A 17,877-nucleotide genomic window follows, 5' to 3' on the forward strand; every position below is an offset into this window, starting at 1 on the left:
AAAAGAAACGTTGATAATATTAAGGTAATGGCCAGACCGTGCTAACCCTGTTTGAGAGCTTCACACTCTTCCTCAGCCCCAGAGCTTACTAGGTCTTTGCAAGGCGACTATAAAATCATCAAAGATTTAAGTGTTTTAATTAGATAATTCAAATTAAAGGCTTGGGCATTTTTATTTTATTTCTGCAAACACTCTCAGTGAAATCACATGAGGCATTTTAGTGGGTCACCTGACAGCAATGATTGACACCGAATTTTCATTTCCTACTTGTCTTCTAAATTGACTCTCTGGGTTAAACAATCTCATCAGAGGTAAATGATGAATCCAGCTCTTGACCCTCAAGAGCTAAGGACACTAAGTGTCGCTTCTACTCCTTGTGCAGCTAAATGATGATCGAAAGTATGGGTAAGTCTAGAATGACGAAAATATCCCAAATCATTTTGGTCTATTAAAAGCAGAACCTAAAACTTCGTGACACCTCTTACATGCATTAAAGAACTTTCAAAATACTGATACATAATAGCTGACCACAGGCAGATCAGGTAGACATTATCTTTACTTCCATTTTATAGAGGTTCTTTAGCTGCCAAGATTCATAGAACAGGTAAGTTAGAGAGGTGGCATTTTACTTTAACAGGCAAGGTTGCCACCATGCTCTATCTCTTACACAAAAATCTAGGCAGTTTCATTTTCATGTGCACTATGGCTATCAGAGATGAAACTATGCCCATCTGAGTGGTTTCTTTTAAATCAATTTTCAAAATAGCACCTTTGTGGTAGCCTAGCAATTATGAGACCAAAAAAAAAAAAAATCATCACAAGGATCATTTTTCTTTTTATAGCAGTTTCTAAACCAGAGCCGTGTGTCTGTGCTAATTGTGTCTTATTATCTCTTCAGAGAATAGGCTTAGAAGCTTTAGACGTTGAAGAGCAAGGATGTGGGTCTTCATGAGAATGGAGTTTCCATGCCAATAAGAAAAATAAAAAAAAAAAAAAAAGTGTTTTGTTTCAATGTCATTGATTGACCAAAGCCTTTAAGCCCCCAATGTGAGATCATAGAATTATCAACAAGTCTATCATTCTTCATGGTATGAAAGACAAGTTGGATTTATATAAAGTATCCAAGGAAACAAACCTGAAGGGCAATGGGTTGGAAATGGGGCAAAGAAGCATCCCGTTTTAAACCATTCCACCCACACTACAGCTTGGGGGAAGCGTGCCAGAGGACGAATATTCAACACTCCTCCCTTTAAAGCTGCTTTATTTACCTGACCAGAGCTTAAGAAAATGATATATCATTCTATTTAAACACTTGCTGAGAACGAATTTAAATTGTCTGCTATGAAACTTGTTTCTGTGGATGGCTCTCCTTGATGTTGTTTAGCTTGGATGATTTTGTTTGTTACAGAATTGAGAAGCAGACTCTTGTTCATCTCACATTTTGTGTGCCTGCACATGCATATGCACTTTTTTTTTTTTTTTTTTTTTTTTTTTTTTTTTTTTGAGGTTTGCTCATTTTCTTCAAATCCAGAAACGTGTATGAAACTTTCTGAGCTTTGGAAAGGGTTAAACCACAGAGAGAACAATGCTAGACATGACTGAGCTGAAGTTCCCTAAGCAATGAACATGCCACTTCGGCCCCTCTCAGCCTTCCATCCTGTACCTGAATGCCTCAATTTAAACCCCATCAAGTCCAGATTGGGTGGCATGTGAATGTGAACACTATACAGTTTTCTTGTTATTCTTGTTGTTGTTGTTGTTGTTGTTGTTAGGAACATGACACTCTGTAGTCACTGCCTCTTCATGTCTCCACCCATCCTGTCATTTCGGATGCCCATGCCCATACATAAACCAAAGGCTTCCAACTAGAGCATGGCCTGTGCTTTGCCTTTTTTCAGTCTCAGAAAACATCACACCATTCAACTTCAAAATGTTCTATACTCCAGAACCCTAAGTAGGTGGCAAGATGTAGCCTAAGTATATGCTTTATTCACTAAGTAAGACATGTAGAGAATCAGAAAAAAAAAAAAAAGCCTTCAGATAAAATTTTCAATACTTTAACATGTGAATTATAAGCTTTTATTTTTTCAAATTTAATTGTAATGCCAAATTTTAAATGAAAAGCCTAATAGTTACAGTATAAAATCAGAATTTTCAACTCAATCTGATTTGTAACTATAAAATATTAGAAAATATTGGGTATACAGTAGTATAGCTTGTAGAAGAATTTTAATTCAGAACATAGCTGCTCTGGCAGAAGATCACATCTAAAGACTTTCTAGTTCTTGTGATCCAGCTGGAATACAGACATGCCTTTAATCCCAGGAGACAGAGGCAAGCAGATCTCTGAGTTTTATTCATCAGTTCAGTCAGTTCAGTTCAGTAGAATTGAGTTTGTGGCAATTAAATTGGTAGCAGTTCAGATCATGAAAAGAGGAGGCAATTTTACTTGGAGAATTTATAGAGACAGGTTGAAGACAGAACATACAAGACAGAGGCGAAGACAGAACAAGCCAGAAAAGAGAAGGATACAGAAGATTAGAGTAGATTGCCAGAGTTATTTGAGACCAAGCAAAGCAATTCAGTGCAAGACTGAGAGAAACCAGATTGAATCAGTCAGCTTGAAGATGAGAGTTAAACCAGCCAGTCAGAGTTCAGAAAGAGATTAAAAAAGGGTGACCCTATTGTGCAGTAGATCTCAGAGGCTGAAAACTTTCTAGGCCTAGGTTAGATTGTACAGAGTCTAGAAGATCCCAGGACTAGGACTAGGTTAGCAGATGAAGGCAGTAAGCCTCTGAGATGATAATTACATCAGGAGAATAAAAGTTACATTTACAATAGCTAAGAAATGGAATATGACCAAAAAGAAGTGATGTCCAGAAGCAATAATGGATGCTAAAGAGATGGCTCAATTAAGTGTTTATCACAGATTTCAGTTTAGACTCCTTAGCACCAGTGCAAAAGCTGTGTGTGTTGGTACACAATTTTATCTTCACTGCTGGGTAGGTATGGAGTGGAGACTGTTGAAGTTCACTGACCTGGCTAGCTGAATGGAGTCAAGTGAAGGACCTTATCTCAAAAACTATGGTGGGAAAAAAAATTGAAGACGACACTTGATGTCAAACTATGGCCTCTACACACACACACACACACACACACACACACACACACACACACACACACACACCACATGATATAAAATAGATTGATCTACTTAGAAAATTGTAGGCTTACTACTGAACATGCTCACTCTTTCTAGTTCTTTATGGATTTCGGCTGGTTGTGTCAACTCAGCTCTTCTGGCTCAAACTCCTCTCCAAGCTGACTAATTCAAACTGGCTTCTCTCAGTTTCTGACTGAATTGCTCTGATTGGCCTCATACTAACTCTAGAAATTTGTTCTAATCTTCTGGCTTCATCTGGTTCTTCTGTCATCATCTGTGTCTACCTTTTTCTTTATACAAGCTGGCTCTGTAATACTGCTTCCTCCTCCTCTCTCTACACTGCTATTTCTGTTCTGGTGAGAGTTGGGCATATCCTATTCTGTCAAAGCTTTCTCTGACTTGTCACTTTGTCCCCCTCCTAATTAGACACCATTTTCAAACATGGCTGTTTCCTCCACAAACTAACCTCACGTACACTGTTTGGGATTAAAGGTGTATACTAAGGATGTGTCTGTATTCCAGCCAGATCATACTGTAATTCAGGACATGTCTATATTTCAGTGGGATCACATAGGCTTAGAAGGACTTTATATGTGATCCCTTGCCAGAGCAGCCATGCTGCTGTATTAAAATACCTCTACAGATAATCTAAAAATCTAAGAGATAATCTAAAATAGATAGACACACAGGGAGACCTATGATAGAGTAACAATAAAACATGGACCACTGCCAGCTGCTTACCTCAAAATCTGGAGAAAACCAAGTTGAGCTTATGTCACATCCTAGTAGCTGTGCCCTTAGGGACATGGCTAAGGTCACAGAAGACATCAGTGCCTTTCACCACCACCTCCTCCTCCTCCACCTCCTCCTCCTCCATCTCCTCCGCCTCCTTCTTGCTTGTCATCTACTCCAGTCCTGTCCACTTTAAAATATGACTGATGACAACAAATGAGGTCCTTGTTATACCTTAGACCAGTCAACTTTACATAGCGTAGTGCCACCTACAGCAAAGAATGAATCTGGGTGAAAAAAAAATCATATAATCAAGTTTCCACATGCTGAAGTCTGTGTTAATAGGTGAGCGGTCACTTTATTGAGAGACTGATGTCCTTTCCATTAATTTGCTAATGTAGAATTTACCTACGTCAAGATGCTGAAATTTTTGGAGCAAATTCACTCTGAGTAAAGTCTGAAACACTCCTCACCAAAATCCAACTAAACTCTATGTTGAAACTATCTAGGCAGCACTTCCACGAATATAAATATTTATTAACGAAAGTATTGCTTTCTTTAAAAATAAATTGCCTTATTCTTTGAGAGAAAAGAGATTGTAATCAGATCTTTTCCATTCTGTCTTCTCCCTGGGATTTTAAAAAGTACCCTGCTACATTTTCAATTCAGGCTTAGAAATAGAGTCCGTGAGGCTCTGGGAATGGTGAAATGATCATTTTACCAATAAAAACAGTTTTGAGTGATCACACAGGTCTGTTTTTATAAACTGAACCAAGGTCAGAGATAAGCATGCCTGTTCAGTGTATGTTCATAAGTGAAATATTGGTCTATGATGAAGTGGTGATCCTAAAGCCCACAGCTGCACCCATCCACCCAGATGTTAATGTGCTATCTAGCTGGCCATGCACTTAGATACTTTTTTCAAACATTGACTGAAGTCTAGCAGATTCTTTATGTCACTCATGCTTAGGCTCCCTGGGCAGCTGCTCTGGATTGTGGCCTGGCTAGGGTCTCCACAGTTCCTCAGAGGGAGACTTCAGCACATTGCTATGATGGAGTCAAATCTGGATACAGTTTGCTGTCTCAAAAGAGCAGTAAAACAGTAACTGGCGCAAGGAGAGCCATGTCCAGATGTCCAGGAAAGCAAATGATGCTTTTCATGTCCCATGTAGACAAAGCTGCATACAGAATAACCAAAAAGTGATGCAAGGAAGGACATCAGCTGGGTTTGAAGGTGCTCACCTGCCATTCTCTTGTTTGCTAGAGAGGTGCTGTCAGGGTGGAAAAGAGAGAGATGGTGAGCACTGACATCCCTGAAGCAGCTTGTTTGAATGAAGTCCCAAAGCAAGTCCCAAAGCTGGTGGATAATTACAGGAAATAGCTGGAGAATGGTTCTCATTTACAAATGACAAAGTTCTGTATCTCCTCCAGGCCACACCAGACAGACACTAGCCTTAGCCCAGCCTCACAACACAGCCTTTGCACACTCATTTTCAGCTATACTGACACCCTGACTCCCTCCCTCAAGACACTATCGGTCCCCCAATCCCAGGCTGTGCTCCTTTGCTTCATTCTGTACGATCGTGGTCTTCCAGCCTGTGGCCTTTTTAACAGCTTCCCTTTTCTCTCTCTCTGACAACTGTGAAGCCCGCATTTCTTCTACTACATATTCAGCCATATGAGAAGAGAGTGTGTGTGCATGTCCTCATCTCTGGGTCTAATTGAGGGCCTGGCACAAAGCGGACAATTAACAAATATTTTTTTCAATGCATGAATGAAATTCTCATTTGGCTTTAATTATTGAGCAATTCGCGTGAAGGCGTGTTCTCTCTTTTTTCTTTTTAATATGAGAAATTACACCCCAAATTTCCCAGACCTTTTGTATTCACAAGCCCTCTGTGAAGTTCTCTGGAGCATGTTAAGCAGGAATTCTTTGGTGCGCCCTTTTTCCAAAGTCTTGGTGTGGACAGTCACAAACTGCAAAGCAGACAGTTGCATCCTATATTCCGTCCCACCTACAACTGAACTAGATTTTCTGTAGACTAATGTCACCAAAGCTATGCTGAGAATGTGGCAACCTTACAACCTTTGAAGACACAACACTTCCCTTGTTACTTTCCTCTAGAGACTAAAGTGACAGTGACTCACAAGGAAAACTATTGGTACTGCTAGACAGCTGGGAAATGGTTGAGACTGGTGTTGTCACCAGATTACTTGGAAGTCTTAGGAAAACTCCAAGATGTAGGAGGGTGTGGTGTGAATCTTCTCATTCTTCTCTTGAAGTCCATTGGTAAATTATTAAGAACCCAAGATTTGTAGTTAAAAAAGATTATAATACCATATATATACACACATATATAGGCATATCTGTATACATTTGCATATACATATGAATATGTACGTACACACATATAGTTATGCTCACGTTCACAAAGTTTGAAGTAAATATTCAATCATTCACAAAGTTTACTATTATGGAGCCATAATATTAGAAGGACCAAAAATTATAGGAGCACCAGATTACCAATTCCAAGACTTCTATGTGGAGGAAATAGTTCAGAATGACCTGAAATATCAATTAACAAGGATTGTGCAAACAACTCAGTGAATATTGCCAAAAGAAAAAGTCCTGATAGAAGTTTTATCACTGCAATAAATATAGAAAAAACAAGTATTAAATATCACTTGAATTGTATCTTCTATGCTTACACTCATGCAATATGAATTGTATATAATATACATCATTGGAACAACTACCTAGTTTCTAAGGTTGACAACCTGCCTGTCTCACTCAGCACTGAGTGAGGTGTACTTTCTCTGTTCTAAAAGCAGAAAGCCAGTGAGATGTAACCATCCTCCGGCTTTATTCGAAGAGTGAATTGACTTCCAAAGCCTCAGGTCCTTATTCATGACTATGCTAGTTGTATGGTGAACTAGAGTACCCTACCAAAGCAAAACAATGGAGCCTGAAATCCAACACTATCTCTCTTCATCAAGCATTATGCATCAGGATACAAATATAAAGGTGCCTTATTTTAACTTACTCTCAACCTTTCATTAACTTTCTTCAAATATGGGCCTAATTACACAAAGTCAGCATAGAGGGAGGAGTAAGCATGAGGTGTGCTCCAACAGACCCTTTCTTCAAACTTTTTCCATCGGGTACTAACAGTACTTGGAAAAATAGTAAACATAAGCACAAAGTAATAAGGAGAAATATCACAGAGAAGCACAATTGACCACAGTTGTTATAGTCTATAATAAAGACACAGGAATAGTGTAAATGGGAAAGCAGTGTTTCTGGAAGGATTCACTTTCATTAGGACGTGGGTTTTGAGGTTGTTCGTAGAACTGGTTGACTGGATTGGGTGATTCCAAGATCATGGGATCATGCTCAAAGAACTGGAAAGATAAACACTGAAAAAACTAAACCACAAAGCAGCTTTATTGGGAACGAAGTAAAATAACAAATATTGGATACACTGCTGAAGTGGAAAGGAGAACATGAGGTGGGACAGTATTTAAAAGCCAATTACTATCTGTGGGTTCCATAACTTAGGGTCTAACAGAAGGATCAAGCAGTTGCAAAGGGCACAGATTTCATTAGATGGAACCTATCCTAAACACTGTTTGGTGACCAAGATTCAGAGTCTATATCCTGCTATTCTAAAAGATGCATCTGTGCATGTGCATGCACAGTCACACACACACACACACACACACACACACACACACACACACAAACAAAATGTAGTGATAAAATGACCTCATGACATTTTTCTATATTCATGGATCAGTGTTGAAGTTATTTTTATAAAGTTCTTTAATGAGAGACAAAGGAAGTGGTGGTCTAGATGGGAACGGAGGTGAGGAGAAACTGAAAGGAGTGGAGGGAGGGGAAACAATAATCAGTATATATTATGTGAGAAAACAATCTATTTTCAATAAAAGAAAAATTAAAAGATAATCTAGATAGACTGGTTGATAATTACTGATTTGTTCATGTTTCATTAGATCTATTTAACTTATTTAAAAGGAGGGAAATAGTGTCCTTATGCATGAACAATTGTTTTCTAAAATATAGGCATGAATAAACATATTTTTACAATCTTTTATTAAATATTTTACATATGCATTTATATTATTACACATATATGCAATAAGCTACATACAGCAAGAACCATGAAACAATCAGGAAATATATATATATATATATATATATATATATATACACACATATATATATATTACATTCATAGTGTTTTGACTATTTGTATTTGGCAGCCTTTAAGAAAATATGAATAAACTTTTACATACATTTGCAAAAAAATAGAAACTTACTCAGTAATCAATTTGTAATTTTCCAAAACTATCCATAACAGACCTTCAAGAAAAGCAAACTGGTCCTTAATAATTCATCAACATTTATAAATACTAGATAATTGAATAAGTGGAGGGAAGAAAATGAATCAAAACAGAGAAACGATTGATGGCCCTGGATTCAACAGTCAACCCTTTGGGAAGACAGAAGTCATAATTTATCACATTCCTGTCTATTCAATCATGAGCTGTGTAGAATCTCTGCCTTCAAAGCTAAGATTCAAATACTGTCATAAATGAATGTGCATATTTATTTCATTCCAGTATTACTGCACCGAAGGACTTGGAAAGCATCCTCCTGGGGAAGAGAAAACAAGTTCCTATTTAATGCTGTGGAATACAGGTAGGTGTAAAAAACCACCTCTCAATGACTACAGACTCAGGGCCTCCTGATTCACAGTGGCCAATGCTGAGTTGTCTCAGACTGCAGAGTATCCCAAGGAAACAAGCCTTCAAATCTGGAGGGTGCAGTTTTATTTCCAGGCCATAGAGACAGTACCAGGAACTAAATCAACAACACTACCTATTAAATTGTTCTCACTATGTAATGAAAGAATAAGCCCATGGGTCAGAATGGCATATGACCACACCTTCATGGTGTTTTGTACATTGCAGGCTCTGGAAGATCCTCTGTACAACAGTCCAAGCCTGTTCCCATCACCTTTACAGCTTTTATGATATTCCGCCTTGATTTTATCATACTTATTTCTATTACCGACTTTCATGGCCTTTTTTCCCTAAAGCAATGTTAACAATTTTAACTATCTACCATGTAACTAGAAGACACCTATGACAGAGATGACACTATGTCTTGAATGGCTGCAGAGGACACTTGAATGTCCGCTTCTTTAGTACTCACCATTGCTGCTGCAAGGAAACGTTGTCCTATTTCACTAAGCACAACTCCAGGAATGTCTCTGAACCAATTGCGTATGAAATACACCGAACATGTCCCACGCCACTCATACAAATGGGATATGCAGTGCAGACCAAAAGCTTGTGGGCTAAAAGCTTGGAGCGAGGCTGACTATAGGAATTAAGGCCTATGGGAAAGAAGCTAAATCACTAGAGAGAGTCCCCTTGAATAATATACTAAGACTTTAGACTTTTTTTGACTCTGTTTTCAGGAAGCCAGGATATGAACAGACTTCATCTACCATACAGGATCACTACTGCTGCAGCACCTCAGTAGAGTCCCATAGCAACAAGGAGAAGGTGTCCTCAGTGGAAACCTTTACCATCACGCAACAAAATAAACAGTTTTGAATTTGTCTCAGGCATTTTGTCATAGTAATGGAAAGTTAATAGAGTTGGTGACCTCCATGTTTTCTATTTTGTTTTGCATGGGTTAGTTCTAAAGGTCTTACAGTACAGGAAAGCTATTACTCAACACAGCCTCCAGCTCTGATCAACCTAAGCACAGGAAAACACAGGGTAATTGCTTCTGCAATCACATCCAATTAATTAGACTCCTGGAGCAAATCAGGGGGAGGGGGTCTAGCATGCCTTGCTATTAGCGCATAGGCAACTATTCACATAATTCAGCCTAGGAGGAAAGGAATCCGAGAAGATGAAACCTCCCTCCGGGACTTATCTTTTCCGGAAACACCTGCTTCAGATTCCCATAGTCTGAAGATGAGCTTAATTCCCCTGGATCTAGGAGATGCTAAGTTTGTGTGCAAAAGAGCAGGCAGTTGTGTCAATTTTGATTTCATGAATAATTATTTGAAATGAAGTTATACATTGCTAACTGTATGTTGTTCCATCGTCACATGTCTGTTGTCTGCTCAAGCCTATGAAATGTCACCTTAAATGACCATGACTTTATATCCTTTATAGAATAGCCAAGGGGCACAATTAACATTAATAGCAGATTCCAGTCTAACATCTCATGTTGTTATGTTTCTTTTGTGTGATATCTGCACCCATTAGAAATGTGTTTCATGAACTTTTGTAATATATATGAGTTAAAAGTGGGTCAAAGGCTAAGAACAAAGTATAAAGGGAGCTAATACTAGGAATGACAAGAACCCTAGAACATAACTAAAGTAAATGAAATGCCAGGGAAGTGGATAGTGCAATGTAGCTCTCTGTTCACTGTCACTGTAGGACATGGAAATGAACTGACACAGTGGAGGATTCAGGAGGCCTATGCAGCCATTTGTGCCAGAAAAGGTTTAAGACAAATGTGCCAATCAGAGGATATAAGACTCTTGGCAGAAAGAATTTATTAGAATATAATTTTGAAAAATGAGTAATTTGCCACGTGGCAGCCTCAAAAGCGTGTAGACGCTGAATCCATCACACTGAGAAAGGTATCATATGGTTTTGCCCACCAGTTGCCAGCAGAATACCTGACATAAGAAGTCAATAAGCATGCAAATGTGAGGGCACAGACTCATTCACTTTGTTTGAACACAGAAAACAGTCCAAATCTGAGCAATTTTTACACATTTGTTTCCCAAGCCCAGGGATTTAGCAAGAAAAAAATTCAACCTCTTCCCACTCCTGATGAAGCTTCTAATTACTTGACTTCAAAAAATTTGCTAAAGAAGAGGAATCAAGGAGACAGTAAAATCAGGAACAACCTTTACCCTATCCAGCCTGTAATTCCTCTCAAACTTGCCTGGTGGGCATCACAAATGGATAACACTCCTCACATCTTCCATGTGATGCACATTAAACATACTTACTTTGAAAATAATAAAGTTTCCTGAGCTCTGCCAAAACCTCACAAATAGAAGATGCCACACATTGCCACATGGGATGGGTCACATTCAAAAGGCCAACATACAGCACAGAAGTATACAATGACATTTGTTTTATGAACATAAATTAAACATGATTAATAAATAAATTTTATGTTTCAACTTTGGCCACACTCCCAATTTCCTTTATTGTTTATAGTCAAATATTGTAAATATAAAAATGCCAAATCCCAAATACCTCCAACACCATGGGTACAGGTTAAGGGATATTCAAATTCTGTTTGATGCAGAGTATACCCATAAAATGCTGGCACACCTTCCATACAGGCACTGATTGGGATGCTTGCCTGACAAGCACTGTGCTACAGTTTAAACATGCTATATTATTTAAAGTCCTTAATTATACTTTGAGATAGCTTACACTTGCCAATTAAATAATCAGATATTATAAATCAAACATTTGAAGCAAATCCAAGGTAATAAGCGACAGAGTAGCATTTCACCAATCTGTCCTCTTTCAAAGTCCATTTTCTTTCCTTTGTTACACATCCCATTTGAGAAAGAAAATTTAGCTGCCCTTGTGAGACACTTGAGGCCTTCTGCCCTACTAACTGAGCATGATTGCCACTGACCTCTCAGAGGAGAAGCCACCGTGGTTTCCTTTGATCAGAAAGAATTCTTCAGAACGTCATGGTGTTTAGAATGCCTAGCTCTAGGAACTGCTTTCTGTCCTCTGAGATGTGAAACCACAAGCCAGTTACTCTGGATAATTAAAGATCTTTAGCACGAGCAATGCATCAATAGCAAGTATCCCGAGTAAATTTTCACTAAGTAATTACAGCTGCCAATCTGAAATGCCTCCATAAGTTCATTCCACCAACATGCCTATTTGCCTTACTTCGTAACATGGCTTTGGATAATACTAAAATAGCCAGGACCACACAGCCAGTTTCCCCAGAAAGGAAAATAAAATGGACATTCACTGGAAAAAATGACACAAATCCTGTTATATCTTTGGATAGAAGCCAACATATAAATGTTGTCTATTTTCTTCTTGTAACTATCAGATATCCAATGGATAATTCAAGCAAGCATAAATGAAATGCAGGTATGTGCTATTTTACTATGTCACCCTCACTGGGTGCAATATGGGAAGTTCAACTTATCCATATTATAAGAAGTTTTTTTAAAAAGAAAACATGGAGAGAATATCTGTGGAATTTATACATTTATAGCTGTAGACAACTTAATATCCACAATATTTTTAGAGGAGCTACATTCTTGAAAACAAAGTGTCCTGCTTGAATCCATCACACAAGACAGAAATGCTATACACTACATGTACAAAAAAGCATCTCTTATGACTTACTCTAGAGATCAATTAAAATTTAATGGCAATTCATAGAGGTAAGTATGTACTTAAAGCAGAAAAACTATGATAGTATATAAATTAAATGCTCATTCAAAGGCCATCAAAGAATTTGATTTAAAGATGGTCCAGCACAACAACAAGAAAATTTGCTCAACCATGTTCATAGCAGCCTTATTCATAATAGCCAGATCATGGAAACAGTGGTACATTACACTATGGAATACTACTCAGCTATTAAAAACAAGGAATTCCCGAAATTTGTGGACAAATGGATTGAGCTAGAAATGATCATAATGAGTGAGTTAACCCAGAAGCAGAAAGAGTCAAATGGTATATACTCACTTATATCTGCATACTAGCCTAAGGGGCAAGTCCCATGAAAGTCTCCACTTACCAGGAAACTGGGACAGAGGGGAGGACATCCTAGGTGAGGACTCTAGATGAGAGAAGCATGGGAGAATAGCAAAGTAGAAGGATCCAGAGGGTCCTAGAAAGCTTAAGTATACTTTTATTTATACCTGGCACCCAAACACCACTAAAGCCAAAGGGATATGTAGTTGAGAATGTCTGGTTTTTCTATGCTCATGAACAAGAAATAAATGAGAAGGTAATTGCAGTTATGACTCCATGCTCCCTTCTTCTATATGCCAAGGGCAATATCCATATACTGTCCACAGCTCACAATAATTTTGAGAGAATTACTAATATCACTATTTTCTGATGGGATAATTGAGAGTCAGTTGAAGTTCAGAGATATTTTGGTTGATCTATAGAACGATGATAAAAAGAAATCCAACTAATATTTAATCCCAGTCTCCTTTCAGAAGATGTGTTTTGACAAGATATCTGTGTGCGTGTGTTCATGTGCGCATGCGCGCGCGCACACACACACACACACACACACACACACACACACACATACACACATGCACAGAGAGTAGGCACAGGTTGAATGTCTTGTGTGGGGACAAGGATGGCATAGGTCAAGGGAAGTTTCCATCACTATCTCAGCCAGTGAACCCAGTTAATGGCAAGCAACGTTCTTATTTCATTTGCCTAATGAAATGACATATTACAACAAAATATATAACATTAAAAAACAGCAAATATTTCTCATATTCTGAAACTTAGAACGATCAAAGCACCAACCAGTACACCGAATGTATTCTGCAAACCTTTTTCCTGATTCAACAACAGACCTTCTTACTGCATCCTGACATGAGGAGAGTGGTCAAATTCACATATAATATCAGTGATCCTGTGTCCAAGTGGAGCAAGTGAGTTCAGTGGTTGTGTGATCACATCACAGAAACAGGTAGCTCTTGCAGCGTGGCTGACAACATGACTGAAGAGGAAATTGCAGAATTCAAAGACTCTTTTTCCCTATTTGACAAGGATGGTGATGGGACTATAACAACTGGGATCTGTGATGATGTCTCCAGGGAAGAACTTCAGGGAAGCAGAGCTACACGTGATGATGAAGAAAGTAGATGGAGGTGATAATGGCACAATTGACTTCCCTGAAACTCTGATAATGATGACAAGAAAAGTGAAAGATACAGACAGTAACAAAGGATGAGAGAAGCACGTGTGTGTTTACTAAGTATGGCAATGGCTATATTACAACCGCAGAGCTTCACCATGTGATGACAAGACTTGGAAAGATGCTAACACATGAAAAGGTTGATGAAATGATCTGGGAAGCAGATAGTAGTGGGGATGGTCAGGTACACCCTGAGGATGATGGAAAATGATGGCAGTGAATTAAAGATATTGTGCCGAATGTGGTAAATTTCTTTTATAAAATTTTTTTATTTGCCTTTCTTTGTAACTTATCTGTAAAAGGCTTCCCCCTGCTGTCAGAAAAATATGCCGACATAGTAATTAGGGCCTCATTCCTTCATGTTTCCTTCCCTTACCTTGATGTCAATGTCCTTAAGCCTCATTTTAGAAAATTAAGGAAGGAACATGTTGCCTATGGCTTACTCTGAATATATATAAGCCCTTTTGCACATTTACGCTTAGATGGAGTTGGTCAAATGACAGAATATCCAAGTTATGCCATTTTAAAAAGTAGTTCTAGGTAGTATAAGCATGTTCTAAAACAGTTATTTATGATAATTTATTCATATTTCATCCTGATTGTTATCCCCTTGATTGTATCTTCCCTTTCCCACCCTCCCTCACTCTTCTTAACTATTTACCTCCCCTAGGCCTGAGGGGGGAGCTTTTTCTCTACCATCTAACCACAGGCTATCATGTCTCATCCAGAGAGACTGCATCTCTTTCCTCTGTGAGCCTGAATGGTCTTCCTGCAAAGGAGAGGTGATCAAATCAGGAGCACCAGAGTTCATGTGAGAGACAGACTCCACTGCCCACACAACAATGGAGAATGAGCTGTCCATTGGCTCTGAACAGGGGTCTAGGTTCTCTGCATGCATTGTCCTTGGTTGGTGCAATAGTTTACACAGACCCCCTGCGTCCAGATCCACCAATCTTGATGGCTTCCTTGTGGGGTTCCTGAAACCTCTGGGTACTTCCATTCTGCTATTCTTCCAAAGAACTCTCAGGGCTTTGGCCAGAGTCTAGCTGCAAGTGTCAGCATCTGTCATGATCCTCTACAGGGTGGAGTCTCTATGATAACATCTATGTTGGGCTAATTTGTACTTATAAGTGAGTATGTATTGTATGTGTCTTTCTGGGTCTGGGTTACCGCACTCAGGATTTTCATTCATTTGCCTGAAATTTTCAAGATTTTCTTGTTTTGAATGGCTGAGTAATATTCCACTGTGTAAATGTACCACAGTTTCTTTATCCATTATTCTGTTGAGAGACATCTAGGGTTTTTTCCAGATTCTGGCTATTATGAATAAGCTGCAATGAACATAGTTAAGCAAATGTCCTCATTGTATTGTGGAGCATCTTTCAGGTATATGCACAGGAGTGGTATAGCTGGGTCGTAAGGTAGCACAACTTGAGATCAGGGACAGAGATTCTTCCAGATCTTTTGTTGTGCAGGATTGTTTTTGCTACTTTAGGGTTTTTTTTTTTTTTTTTTTTTTCATATGAAGTCAAAAATTGATCTTTCAATGTCTGGAAAGGCGTTGCACCCATATAACTCAATTACAATATACGATTTACTTCCAATACTTTGACGGTGCTATTGCAGGTTATTTAGGATAAGTAAGTTATACGAGTTATTTGTTAGTTGACCAAATCATGGTCATATCAATTACTAGTCTGTTTTTATCACAAGAATAAACATCTTAGATGCAAGAGATAGATATGACACTATAGAAATATAAAGTAAAATAGTTAGATAAGGTCTTCATAAGCCTCAGAGACATACAGGATATGGCATTTTAAAATGTTTTCATTATTTTAAAGATTCACTGAAGAGACAGGTTGACTCCTGGCAACACCTAGCCTTGCTGAAAGAGGATGATGAGCATCAAAGAACCTCCTTATGGAGGTGACTTCAAATGTGCCAAACAAGCCACTGGGGAAAATGTCTTCATTTCTACCACAGACAGAATTCTGCCTTAAAAAGCGCAAGCTTGGAAGCAGGCAGAGTTGACAGCCAAACTCTGCCAAGTCAAGATAAGCAAGTCCTCAATAGTCCCAGTCACAAATATGTCTGTCAGATATATTGGGACAGAAGGCTGGAGAAGATGCTCCAACATTATAGAGAGTTTTGGGTAACTATTCAGGTAGTAAACTGTCTCTGTCATCTTCTCATCTAGAAAGCTACTAGCCTGCACTGCCAGCATGCAAAAGTAATCAATTTTATTCCTTCTCAAGTCTCTGATGGAGTTGAAGACCAGGTAGCTTAGTTTTACGATGAAGCTTAATTGTCTAGGGGTAAGATGTTTTTAGGTCTAGATAGATGTTTTAAGTTGATAAAGACAAGATGTGATGGAGATTGATTCACATCAGAATTTTAGATGCACCAATATAGGAGAGATGTTTTCATCCAGGCTGTCAAAGACAAATAGCCAAAACACTAAGAATGTAACATTTATATAATTGCTGATTGTGTCACGGTTCTTCTTGTTATAGTTTATTGTATATATGTATACTAATAAAATAAATGCATATGTAAAAAATAAAAAAGTATTTAATAAAAAAGGATTGTGTTTGGTATTTTGATGAGTAGTGCATTGAATCTGTAGATTGCTTTTGGTAAGATGGTCATTTTTACTATGTTGACCTTCCTGATCCATGAGAATGGGAGATCTTTCCAATTCCTGATATCTACCTCAGTTTCTTTTTTCAGAGACTTGAAGATTTTTCATACAAATCTTTCACTTGCTTGGTTAGAGTTATACCAAGATAGTTTATATTATTTGTGGCTATTTTGAAGAGTGCAGTTTCTCTAATTTATTTTCAGCCCATTTGTCATTTGTGTACAGGAGTTCTACTGATTTTTTAAATTAATCTTGTATCCAGCCAATTTGCTGAAGCTGTATATCAGTTGTAGAAGTTATCTGGTAGATTTTGGAGGTCACTTATGTACACTGTCATGTCATGTACAAATAGTGATACTTTGGCTTCTTCCTTTCCTATATGGATTCCCTTGTTGGTTTTTTGTTGTCTTTTTGCTCTTGCTAGAATTTCAAGTACTATATTGAAGAGATATGGAGAGAGTATCGAGTCTTGTCTAGTCACTGATTTTAATGGAATTTCTTTGTATATTTGTCCATTTAATTTGATATTGTATACAGCCTTTATGTTTAGGTCTGTGCCTTGTATCTCTGATCTCTCCAAGACTTTAAACATGAACCGGGGTTGGATTTTTGTCAAATGCTTTTTAGCATCTAAAGAGATGATCATATAATTTGTCTTTCTGTTTGTTTATATAGTGAATTAAATTGATGGATCTTAGTATATTGAACCACACTTGAATCCTAGGATGAAGCCTACTTGGTCATGGCAAATGACATTTTTGATGTGTTCTTGAATTTGGTTTGTGAATATTTTATTGAGTAGTTTTGTATCAATGTTCATAAGATAATTGGTTTGAAATAATCTTTCTTTGCTTGGTCTTTATGTGGTTTAAGTATCAAGATGATTGTTGCAGAATAATTTGAAGAGTATTGGTGTTTGTTCTTCTTGAAGGTCTGGTGGAATTTTGGGCTGAAGTTATTTGGCCCTGAGCACTTTTTGGTTGGGAGAATTTGATGACTGCTTCTATTTTCACAGGAGATATAGGAATATTTAATTTGCTTACTTGCTCTTGATTCGAATTTGGAAAGTGGAATCTATCATAAGACTATCCATTTCATGTAAATTTTCAAATTTTGTGGTATATAGGCTTTTGAAGTGAACCCTAATGATTCTTTGGATTTCCTGTCTGTTTTCATGTCTCCATTTCATTTCTGATTTTGTTGATTTGGATATTCTCTCTCTGCCTTTTAGTTAGAGTGGCTAAGAATTTGTCTACTTGCTGATTTCTTCAAAGAACCAGCTCTTGGTTTTGTTGATTCTTTGATTTGTTCTCTATATTTCTAATTTATTTATTT

At 37.9% G+C, this 17,877-nt stretch overlaps 1 pseudogene; it reads left to right on the top strand.

The window, feature by feature from the left end:
- The first annotated feature begins 401 nt into the window (after positions 1 to 401).
- LOC127205739 (calmodulin-A-like) lies at positions 402 to 17,336 on the top strand (annotated as a pseudogene).
- Positions 17,337 to 17,877: the final 541 nt, after the last annotated feature.

This window comes from Acomys russatus, chromosome 22 (genome assembly GCF_903995435.1).
Source record: "Acomys russatus chromosome 22, mAcoRus1.1, whole genome shotgun sequence".
NCBI classification, from domain to species: domain Eukaryota; kingdom Metazoa; phylum Chordata; class Mammalia; order Rodentia; family Muridae; genus Acomys; species Acomys russatus.